This window comes from Triticum urartu, chromosome 7 (assembly GCF_003073215.2).
Source record: "Triticum urartu cultivar G1812 chromosome 7, Tu2.1, whole genome shotgun sequence".
Taxonomy (NCBI): Eukaryota; Viridiplantae; Streptophyta; class Magnoliopsida; order Poales; family Poaceae; genus Triticum; species Triticum urartu.
Genome location: NC_053028.1, coordinates 474,256,441 through 474,268,109, shown reverse-complemented (window position 1 = coordinate 474,268,109; position 11,669 = coordinate 474,256,441). Strand labels below are relative to the sequence as shown.

At 46.5% G+C, this 11,669-nt stretch overlaps 1 long non-coding RNA gene across 1 annotated transcript; it reads right to left on the bottom strand.

The window, feature by feature from the left end:
- Nucleotides 1-9,040: 9,040 nt before the first annotated feature.
- On the bottom strand, nucleotides 9,041-9,876 carry LOC125520833. Its single transcript, XR_007288871.1, has 2 exons — nucleotides 9,331-9,876; nucleotides 9,041-9,234 (listed from the first exon to the last, which is right to left on the bottom strand). It is a non-coding gene; the product is annotated as an uncharacterized LOC125520833 (long non-coding RNA).
- Between the last annotated feature and the right edge of the window lie 1,793 nt (nucleotides 9,877-11,669).

Genomic DNA, 11,669 nt, shown 5'->3' with positions numbered 1-11,669 from the left:
GTGAGGAAACATAATCCAATCCCTAATAATCCAACCCTAATCTAATCTAATGCAGTCCCAATCAAACCCTAACCAAATCAAACCCTAATCTAATCCAATCCCTATCTAATCTAATCCAATCTAGGCGACGGCAAGAACCCTAATCTAACTAGTAGCAGAAAACTAATCCAACCAGGAACAAGAGAGAGAGAGGAAGGATGCATACCGAGAGAGAGAGAGAGGAAGGAGTCGGCGGAGGTGGGAGAGGAAGGAGCCGGCGGCGGTGGGGAGGCCGGCGGTGGGAGAGGAAGGAGCCGGCAGCGGTGGGCGGCGCCGTCGATGGAGAGGAGGAGCGGGTCGAGTGGTGAGAAGTAGGGAAAAGAGAGGGAGCGGGTCCACTTATCAGCGAGTTCGGTGTTTGCTACGTGACTGGTTTGATATATTAAAAAAGGTGGGCATAGATTACAAAACCAACAGCCTCTTCCTAGCCCAGTGGTCGAAACACAGTGAAATAAGCGCACGGTCGTGGGTTCGAGCCCCCGCACGCGCATATTTTTTGGCCACGCGCATATTTTTGGTAGCTTGGTTACAATAGCAAAATGGCCCACTTGTCAGCGAGTGGGTCGAGTGGCCCACTTGTCAGTGAGGTGTGTGCTTCATACTTGACTAGTTTGATATATTCAAAAAGGTTGACACAGAGTGGAAGACTAATAGCCTCGTCCTAGCCTAGTGGTATAAACATAGTGAAACAAGCGCACGGTCGTGGGTTCGAGTCCCCGCTGGCGCATATTTTTTTGCTCACAATGAAATGGGTTCAGTTGAAGCAAAATTCAGTTAAAATAGCATCTTCAGTTCTGACCAAAATTCAGTTAAAATAGCATCTACAAGACAACATTCTGACCAAAACAATTACAAGATGATCACAACAACTACTAAATGATCACAACAACTACAAGACAACATTCTGACCAAAACTTGAACTAAAGATGTTCAAAAAATCTTCTGTATGATCATTTTGCAATATTTTGCATTACAAGACAACATTTTGACAGCAAGCATAACAGCTACAATAACATCTCAATTCAGGTCAAAACAGCAAGCATAACATCTCAATTTTGCTGCTGGAATCTTAAAGCACTGTGAATCAGGATAACTACATCACTATTGCTACAACCATCAGGATCATCATTTTTCTACAACCATCAGGATCATCATCTTGCTACAACCATCAGGATCATCAGTTTGCTCCTAGAATCTTCAAGGATTTTTCTACCTGGAGAGAAGATTGATCACATCAGGTCACCAGTCCCATAGATACCAAAACAAAGAACATTAAGTAATAGTATTTACCTTTGCCAGTCCATTCGCTACTCATCGTCGTCGATACGAAAACAAGGAACTCTATGCCCACTCCTGTTTTCCTCATCATCACTACAATATTGCAGCATAGTATGATCAGTCCGGTTTTCCTCATCCTCGCTTTCATGTCCATCCTCTACCACCTTTCTTCTTTTCTTGATGCCTTCAACTGTTGCAGCACCAACGATCACATGTTCCCGTTCCCTTCGCACTCTGCTTTGCACCGGAACTTCCATAGAGTCATCATCAGCTTGCAACAGAACTTCCGTAGAGTCATCATCTGGGTATGTTAGTCCACCATCACCGGGGCCCTTTTCCACTTCAGTTTCGGTCACACTCCACAAGTGTCTGTGCTGAAAGTTTTGCACAACTCGCCATTTTCCGTGCAAAAGAGTGTCTGGCAGATAAAACACCATTGTTGCTTGTGTTGTTAGAATAAAGGGATCACTCTTATACCAGCACCTTGCAGTGTTGATGCTTTTGAAGTGGCCATCATATTTGACAAAAGAGTCTCTCCTCTTCTTGCTACCAAGCTCAAACCAGTCACAGCGAAATAAGACAACCGAGCGATGGATGCCTCCACTAGAGTTGTACTGCAACTCTATGATGCTTCTCAACTGACCATAGAAGTCAATGATCTCACCGTCATGTGACCCCTCAGTGACGATTCCACTATTCTGTGTCTTCCTTTTTTCCTCGCGGTCAACGGTGTGGTACCGGACACCGTCAGCAATGCATGTTGAATACACTCTCACTCGCTTATCCGGTAAGCATGCCAAAGCAAATAGATCATCACTGACCTTCTTCTCCTCATGCAACTTTCCAATCTGCACAAATAAACCATTTAGCAAACAATGGTATTTAACAATGGGTGAATAACATAGAAAACATAAAACATGTGGCTAAAGATCTCACATGATTCTTAAACCACTTAGCAAACACCTTGGCAACCCTTTTATCAACATTGATATTGCTTTCTTCCTGATTTAACTCTTCCTTGCATTTCCTGCAATGCCAACAAAACATGTGAATTAAAACATTAGGCTGGTGCCAACCCAAGCAAAATATATATATATATATATAATGAGTGCACAAGATATAACGTACTCGATATATGGTAGAACCTCGGCGCAATTGCTGAGCACAAACAAAACCATCTTGTCATACTCATCACCAGCCTCCAAGTATTGTGAGGCTCCAAGAAAGTTCACACGATGGTTGAAAATAGAGACATCACCACTTTGCGAATCAGACCGCTCTCTATTTCTGCCCGGCCGGTTCCATCTTGTTTCCACATCACCAAAGTATCTAGAGCAAAAAGTCAAGCACTCGTCAACGACATATGCTTCAGCAATAGAACCTTCAGGTCTTGCCGTGTTTCGCACATAACGCTTACAAGTAAGCAGCCTTCTTTCGATTGGGTACATCCAACCGTATTGCACAGGGCCTCTAAGCATTGCCTCTTTGGGTAAGTGCACCGCCAAATGGACCATCACGGTGAAGAAAGCTGGAGGGAAAATCTTCTCGAGCTTGCAAAGAATAATTGGGATTTCTTTTTCAAGCCTTTCCAGGACAGTTAACTTGAGGGTTTTGCAGCACAGTTCTCTAAAGAAATTTCCCAGCTCAGCAACCGCTTCATATATATCCTTGTGCATGATTCCTCGGAGGCCCGCCGGTAAAATCCTTTGGAGGAGGATGTGACAATCATGGGTTTTCAGTACTGAAAGCTTGAATCCATCAGAAGTAACACACTTTGCTAGGTTAGCAGCATAACCATCTGGAAATTTCACCGCTCTTAGGAATTCACATAATGCAAGCTTTTGTTCTTTATTCATTGTATGCCATGCTCGTGGAATTTCAAATGAATCTTCATCTTCATTGTGCTGTAGATGCAAATCTTCTCTTATGCCCATGTCCTCCAAATCAAACCTAGAACTAACCGTGTCCTTTGTCTTCCCTTCAATGTTCAGAAACGTCCCTAGCAGATTCTCGCATATGTTTTTCTCAATGTGCATTACATCGAGATTATGCCTTAATTTCAGATCAGCCCAGTATGGCAGGTCCCACAAACAAGACCTCCGGTCCCAACATTGACCTTCCTCATGCTTTCTTTTCTTCGCCAGCTTTCCTGGTCTCACATCTTTCACCTTTTAAGGTTGGTGCTCCAGCTCTTCTTTAGTGAATTCAGCTAGCTTGCCACGGGTTTCATTCTCACCATTAAAATCTTTGCTTCTTCGCCAGCGATGGTTTCGGGGAAGAAAGCGGCGGTGCCCAATATAGCAGATCTTGCTCCTTATTCTCTTTGAGCAAGGGTCTTTGTCACAATGGACACAAGCCTGATAACCCGCTGTGATCCTCCCAGACAGAGTGTGCAGAGCCGGGAAATCATGGATGGACCATATGATCGCAGCATGTAGATTGAACTTTTCTTCCGGACTCAAGGCATCGTATGTAGGTATACTAGTCCAGAGCTGGATCAGTTCTTCTACGAGGGGCTCCATAAAGACATCAAAATCCTTTCCTGGAGAATCTGGACCCGGGATAAGCAATGACATCATGAAGTTGGACTGATCCACGCATGCCCATGGTGGCAGGTTGTACGGCACCAGAAAAACTGGCCACATGCTATAAGACGTGCTCATGTTCCCAAACGGATTAAACCCATTTGTGGCAATGCCAAGTTTTATGTTCATTGGATCTGCAGCAAAATCTAAATGTATACGGTCAAACTCTTTCCATGCCTCTCCATCCGCTGGATGGCTCAGCTCATTGTCCACAGGTTGCCGCTTCAGCTTGTGCCACTGTACCTCACGCGATGATTTCTTCGAGATGAACATCCGATGTCGCCTTGGTATCAAGGGAAAGTGCCTCACTACCTTCTCCGGTATTGACTTCTTCCCATCAGCATCTTTCCACCTAGATGCATTGCATTTTGGACAGTTATCATGCTTTGCTAAATCCTTCCGAAACAAGACATAGTTATTTGGGCACATATGTATTGACACATAACCTAACCCCAGCCTGCGGATTATGCTCAATACTTCATCATAAGATCTGGGAACACAACTATTAGGGAATTGCAAGCTCAAAAGATGGAGTATTGCGTTGAATGCAGCATTGCTAATCCGGTAGAAAGACTTGATGTGGAGTAACTTCACGGTGAAGGTAAATCTTGAAAATTTACCCCCTTCATGAGCTGCGCGCTTCGCCTCCTCTAAAACCTCAGCAAACAACGATTTCTGTCCATCAGCATGATCTTCAGCATCGTACAAATCCTTTAATAGGTCAGGAATCCTATCATCTTCATGCCCATCCTCTTCCTCCAAAACAGCATTATCTCGCAAAACCTTTTCCATGAAATCAATGCCAGCATCACCACCACCCATCATATGAGGGGCCTCTCTATCAGCTTCAAAATGTTGAGGTTGTCTGTCTAAAGGTTCTCCATGATATATCCATCTATCATATGTGCTGGACATCCCATTAAGAAGCAGATGATCTTCCACTCTTCCTTGAGCCATTCTTGGACGGTTGAGGCATCCACAACATGGGCAAAGAATGTGAGCATCGTTGGCAAAATTTGCCCGAACAAATGCCATGAAATCATCAACTCCTTTCATATGTTCTTTTGAAAACTTTCTAACTCCTTCTCTAATCCAGCTTCTGTCCATCTGCCAAAGACAACAAATTGTTGCAACTTAGCAAATAAATCTAAGTGCATCAACATTAATTAATGAAAATGGATGGAAGTAATGGAAGCTAAAATTCCAGAAAATTTTATATGCTAATTGCCTAACCACAAGGCCTGAAGAATTCTTAACAAACAAGCTGAACAATTCCTAACAGCACATCAAGAAAATTCATCTATGCATTATCTACCAAACAAGCAAGCTATCTCCTAACTACTAACAGTGCATCAACAAAATTCATCTATGCTGAAGAACATCTGACTGAAATCCATCTCCCACTGCTCGGGTGACGAGAGAGGAGAGGGGGGAAGAGGTGAGGGGTGCATACCGGGAGGTGTGCTTGCGGCGGCGGTGAGTCCCCCATGCTCGGCGAGCCCCCACCACCGTCGGTCGCCTACGCCCCTACTGGCCCCCGCCTCCACGCCCTGCCTCGCCTCCGCCCCCTGCCGGCCCCGCCCCCGCCTCCACTGTCGGCCCCGCCCCCGCCTCCGCCCCCTGCTGGTTGCTTCCGCCGCGAGGCCGTGGGCGAGGTCACCTGCGGCGAGGCCGTGGGCCAGGTCACCTGGTTGCTTCCGCCGCCGCCCGCCGCCACCTGGTCAGAATACCTAGAAAAACACTAAGTGTTGCTCTGTTCGATGCCACCCGCAGCCACCTGGTCGGAAGGTCCCACTTGTCACTGATACATGAGAGCCGTGGTTTTATATACTATATGGAAAACTACCCACACATTAGCAACAATCTCTCTCTACCCCAGCGGTAACGAACGAGCAAACCCAGCGCGAGGTCGTGGGTTCGAGTCCCCGCTAGCGCCTATTTTTTAGGGAATTAAACGCTCGCTCACCCACCTGTCAAATGGGTCCCGCCTGCCAGTGTTGCAAATCGTTGCTCTGTTCGATGCCACCTGGTCGGAAGGTCCCACTTGTCAATAATACGAGAGAGCCGTAGTTCTATATAATGTATAGATAAACTCCCAGATGTGAGCAACTGTCCCTCTCTAGCCCAGCGGTAGCATGCGAGCAAACCAAGCGCGAGGTCGTGGGTTCGAGTCCCGCCTCCTGCATCTTTTTTGGGCAAATTAAGCGCTCGGCCCCACCTGTCAAATGGGTCCCACCTGTTAGTGTGTGCCCCGTCTGTCTGTTGAATATTAAAACTCAAGCAAAAATGACACCTAGACAGTGGCACATAAGCGAGGTTGTTGAGGTGGTTGCCTAATCATCCTAATTCATTCAAACTCAAGTGTAGTGACCATTTTATATTGGTCGTTATCAGCTAGGCATGAGGCAGTGGACAGTGCTACTAGCTTTACGACCATTTCCTCTAATGAAATTATGACCTTTCTGACCAAAATGGTCGTTATGGTTTAAGGTTTAGAGCCCCCCAGACAGCTTTTGACCAATTGGTCTAAAATGGTCATAAATTTATGACCAATTCTTCGAGGGTCACTGACAGAAGGTCATAAGTTGACATATTTCTTGTAGTGTTAATTCCTGACATGTTATTTTCACCAAGTCTGTGATGCTGATATCTTTTGCCCTTTTGCCATGCTTGTTTGAACCTGCTATTGTGTGATTTAGCCGTGGCTCAGTGTTCATCTTTTGTCAAGCATCTTGAGTAGATCACTGCCATGTGCTTTGTTGTTATGTTAGAGTGCAGTAGCTTAGTTTCCTGTTGTATTTTAGATGGCATCGTTCTGTTAATCGCAGATTTGTGCCATTATTGTTTTGCTTGCCATTTGCAAACCGTGCATCCATTTCCGGCGATCTTTATATCGATTTCGACCGAAATCAACTCATCTTACTAGCGGCACACTTGGTTTGCCAAGTTGAGGCCTGTTTCAATCTTTTCCTTCCGGAGCACGCATATGCATTGCATTTCACATCCCGCATATCATGCCATGTTTTGCATCATGTTGCTTGCGCATTGCACCATGATTGATTGTTGTTTTACTTTGCTTGTGTTCTTGCTTTGGGTAGAGCCGGGAGACGAGTTCGTAATCGAGGAACCCGTTGATTACGCTTACGAGGATCAAGCTTCCGTATTCTCGGAGAACTTTGCACGCAAGATGACCATACCCTCGAAATCACTTCTATCTTTTCTTGCTAGTTGCTCGCTCTATTGCTATGCCTATGCTGCGATACCTATCACTTGCTATATCATGCCTCCCATATTGCCATGTCAAGCCTCTAACCCACCTTTCCTAGCAAACCGTTGTTTGGCTATGTTACCGCTTTGCTCAGCCCCTCTTATAGCGTTGTTAGTTGCAGGTGAAGATGAAGTTCGTTCCATGTTGGAACATTGATTTTGTTGGGATATCACAATATCTCTTATTTTAATTAATGCATCTATACACTTGGTAAAGGGTGGAAGGCTCGGCTTTATGCCTGGTGTTTTGTTCCACTCTTGCCGCCCTAGTTTCCGTCATACCGGTGTTATGTTCCTTGATTTTGCGTTCCTTACGCGGTTGGATGTTATGGGAACCCCTTGACAGTTCGCCTTGAATAAAACTCCTCCAGCAAGGCCCAAGCCAGTGCTTCTCTAAGTGTTGGTCCGAACTAAGTAGACTGCGGGGCCACCTTGGGGAAACTTGAGGGTTGGTTTTACTCGTAGGATATCTCATCCGGTGTTGCCCTGAAAACGAGATATGTGCAGCTCCTATCAGGATGCCGGCGCATCGGGCGGCTTTGCTGGTCTTGTTTTACCATTGTCGAAATGTCTTGTAACCGGAATTCCGAGTCTGGTCGGGTCTTCCTGGGAGAAGGAATATCCTTCGTTGACCGTGAGAGCTTGTGATGGGCTAAGTTGGGACACCCCTGCAGGGTTTTGAACTTTCGAAAGTCGTGCCCGCGGTTATAGGTAGATAGGAATTTGTTAATGTCCGGTTGTAGAGAACTTGAAACTTAACCTAATTAAAATGCATCAACCGCGTGCGTAGCCGTGATGGTCTCTTCTCGGCGAAGTCCGGGAAGTGAACACGGTTCTTGTGTTATGCTTGAACGTAAATAGTTTCAGGATCACTTCTTGATCACTTCTAGTTCATGACCGTGCTTTGCTTCTCTTCTCGCCCTCGTTTGCGTATGTTATCCACCATATATGCTAGTGCTTGTTGCAGCTCCACCTCACTACCCTTTCCTACCCATAAGCTTAAATAGTCTTGATCTCGCGGTTGTGAGATTGCTGAGTCCCCGTGACTCACAGATACTTTCAAACAGTTGAAGGTGCCGATGATACCAGTGCAGGTGACGCAACCAAACTCAAGGAGGAGCTCGATGAAGATCGTGTGCGTTGTGTTTGCTTCGTTTCCGTTTGATCAGTAGTGGAGCCTAGTTGGGGCGATCGGGGATCTAGCATTAGGGGTGGTCTTCTTTTATTTTGGTTCCGTAGTCGGACCTTTTTTGTATTCTGGATGATGTAATGCTATATTTATGTAGTGTGAAGTGGCGATTGTAAGCCAACTCTTTATCCCTTTCTTATTCAATACATGGGATGTGTAAAGATTACCCCTCTTGCGACATACCTACAATGCGGTTATGCCTCTAAGTCATGCTCCGACACGTGAGAGATATAGCTACATCGTGGGTGTTACAAGAAACCCCCAGCCCCGGTGGTCCGACCATGGACACGGACCCGCTGCTCCCCACCACCGCACGGCTGCCCCTCCACCCGTTGCCGGAACACACACCGGTTTCCAACTTCGATGCGCCACCCTCATCGCGTTGTCCGTCCCCGGCATCCTCCTACAAGGACAACCTCATCTTCTGGCCTCACCCCAATCGCCGCCACCCTCGCCTCCTCCCCCGCACCACTACCGTCGTGACTTCAATCCAAATCAGAGGCACATGAGCAGGAGGAATCCGGCCAGCGGCGGCAGATAGCCGGAGAAGTAGATCGGCGGCGGCGGCACCCTACCCATACGCTTCGAACGAGCCCGTGCTCGTGTGTGCTGCCCGCTAGTGTTTCCTTTTTTTTCAGATTGGACATTTTAAAAAGGACTGCGGGTTGAGCCAGCGCCAACATACAACCGCTCACCTGGATTTTCTCTCGACAATCAACAATCAACAATGAATTTAGCAACCAACATGAATCAAGTCCCTGATGGCGAGTTCAGCAGCACATATAACAACTAACAAGAATTACTCAACAATCAAGAACCATCAAACAAATTCAGCAGCACATACAGATGCCTGACCCACGTCCCTCCTGCTTGCGACTCCATTGCGAGTGGTGAATCATGAAAAAAAAGAGAAAATTTTGCATCACGGAGCAGAGTGTAAGGGAAGGAAGGATGGGGGGTTTGAGGAGTTACCATCCCCTGTCACGGGAGAGGAAGCTGCGTTCTTGTAGGTGCTGAATATGGCACCGAGGAAGACGGGCACGAGCAGAGGTGTGGAGGAAGACGAGCAGGAGCGTCCGCTAGGGTTCGGAGTCGCCGTCGTCACTGACAAGTGCGAGGAGCTCGTGGTGGAGCCAGTGACCCGGCTGCGGTGGGAACGCCATGGCCCGCATGCCTTCTCCCTTCTCAACGCTTGCGTCTGTGCGCTCGCACCGTCATGGCCATGGATCTGCGGATCCCGTCGCCGTGGTCGCTGCGAGGAGGTCGAGCTGGAACCCCACGGGCTTGGTCTGGATCCACCCGTGTCAGGAGCACCATGACCTCCCTTCTCGATATGAGGGAAGGGAAGGGAAGGGAGAGGAGGGGAGGTTGCCGGTGCGGAGAGGGCGGAGGCCGGCTGTGGGGTCGCGGAGTCGCCTGATGCAGCCGGGGTCGAGGGGGATTTTGAGCACGCTCGCCTAAAGACAGAGGAGACCGGAAGTTGCGTCCATCTGGATCCTGTGAACGAGCGATTCCTCTTTTTTTACCGTACAATAATAAGAACCACGTCGGACGGACTGACGAACATGCTATTAGTACCACCTTGTTTATATTACGGTTTTGTCTATACAAATTGTAAAAGCGTATTATAACATGAGAAAAAAGCGTATTGTGACGGTGAACCCGACAAAGTCAATCCGTGCTTTATTATTAGGGAAATATATAGATAGATGACCTAGTTTTAAATAAAAAGACACACAAAACACTACTTAGATAGATTTGATAACTATTAAGGAAAATAATGGATAGACAGCTGGACACAAAAAGGCTATTATTCTTTTTAAAATACACTAAAAATTATAGTAGCCTTCGCCTTTTTCAAATGTACGGTAAAACGTGCACCACTTCCCCTTTATGGCATGACCCTTTTCAGTGAGTTGATTATGTTTTTGTTGCAGCGGAACATTGCAGCAGGTCTTCGTTGTCTTCGGTTTTGATTGCATTCTTCAGTTTTTTTCCCAATACGCTTTTCCTTTTCTATTTTCCTAAGTTCTGTAGTTTAGTAGATCATCGCTTTTTTCTTTTCCTTTGTGTTTTCGTTGATTTTTATGTTTTTTCTATGAAATATACGATAAAAAAATTAAATACACATTATTTCCTTTTCAAAAATAGACTGGATATTTTACAATACAATGATTTAAATGCATGATGAACATGTATAATATATATGTATATTTCTAAATACATGATGAAAACAATTAAAATATTTTTATTTTTATAATATATTTTCCATAACTTCAATTTATTTTAAATATTTATTTTTCTATAAGTCTATTCATAATTATTTAAGCATTTAGTTAATACATATATTATTATCCAAGAAAATTTAAATCGGACATTCAGTCGCAAGGATAGATGGGGTGTTTCCCCCTCTGTATAAATCCAAAGGCCTCATAGGTCTCAGAATTCGACGACTTTTAATGGAGAATCCTATTTTTTCGCGAATACGCAAAACTTGCGTATCTTTCATTGATAGGTAGAAGAGTTTTTAGTACAAGAACAGGTAGGGACGGAGAACTAGGTCTGAGTGTACGCAGAGAACGGCGTCAGGACCTAGCCTGAGCATGGAGAAACTAGGGGATGCTCAGCCCCAAGGAAAATCAGCCCCGCCTACAGTATGATGAGTGCTAAACCCTTGTTTCCAGCCGTGGCCCATGAGCGAGCCTCATCTTGGATGTCATGGAGCAGCTTGGATGTAGATGGTGCGGCGCCTCGAAGACGCAAGAGTTGCGATGTTTCCAGATGGACCAGGCAACCAGTAAGATAAGCGAAGAGAGTCCTTTCCGGTGTGCCGCCGGCGTGGCCAGAGTCGTAGCGCGCCACCACTCAAGGAAGAGGTCGGAGGGGGCGGGCGCGAGAGCAGATGGGTAGCACCAGCTAAAGCAATCATGCCAGACCTGTCGTGAGAATGCGCATCCCACAAGCAAATGCTCCACGGACTCGACGGCCTGGTCGCAGAGGAGACACGAGGCGTGGTGTGGCAGGCCACGTCGTGCCAGACGAGCAGTGGTCCAGCATCGATCTTGTAGCGCCAACCAGGCGAAGAATTTGATTCGGAGCGGTGCCCAGCTGCGCCAAGTAAGCTCCTAGTGTGGTGCGCGAATTGAACCAGCGAAGAGAGTGGAGTAGCAGGAGGACGCATTGTAGGATCCGTTCGTCGTCCAGCGCCATCGGAGGCGGTCTGGCTGGTCCGTGAAGTTGATGGCGATGTGATGAAGGCGATGCCAGAGATCGACGTACTCGGCCATGGCAAGAGGGGTTAAGGCCCCCTG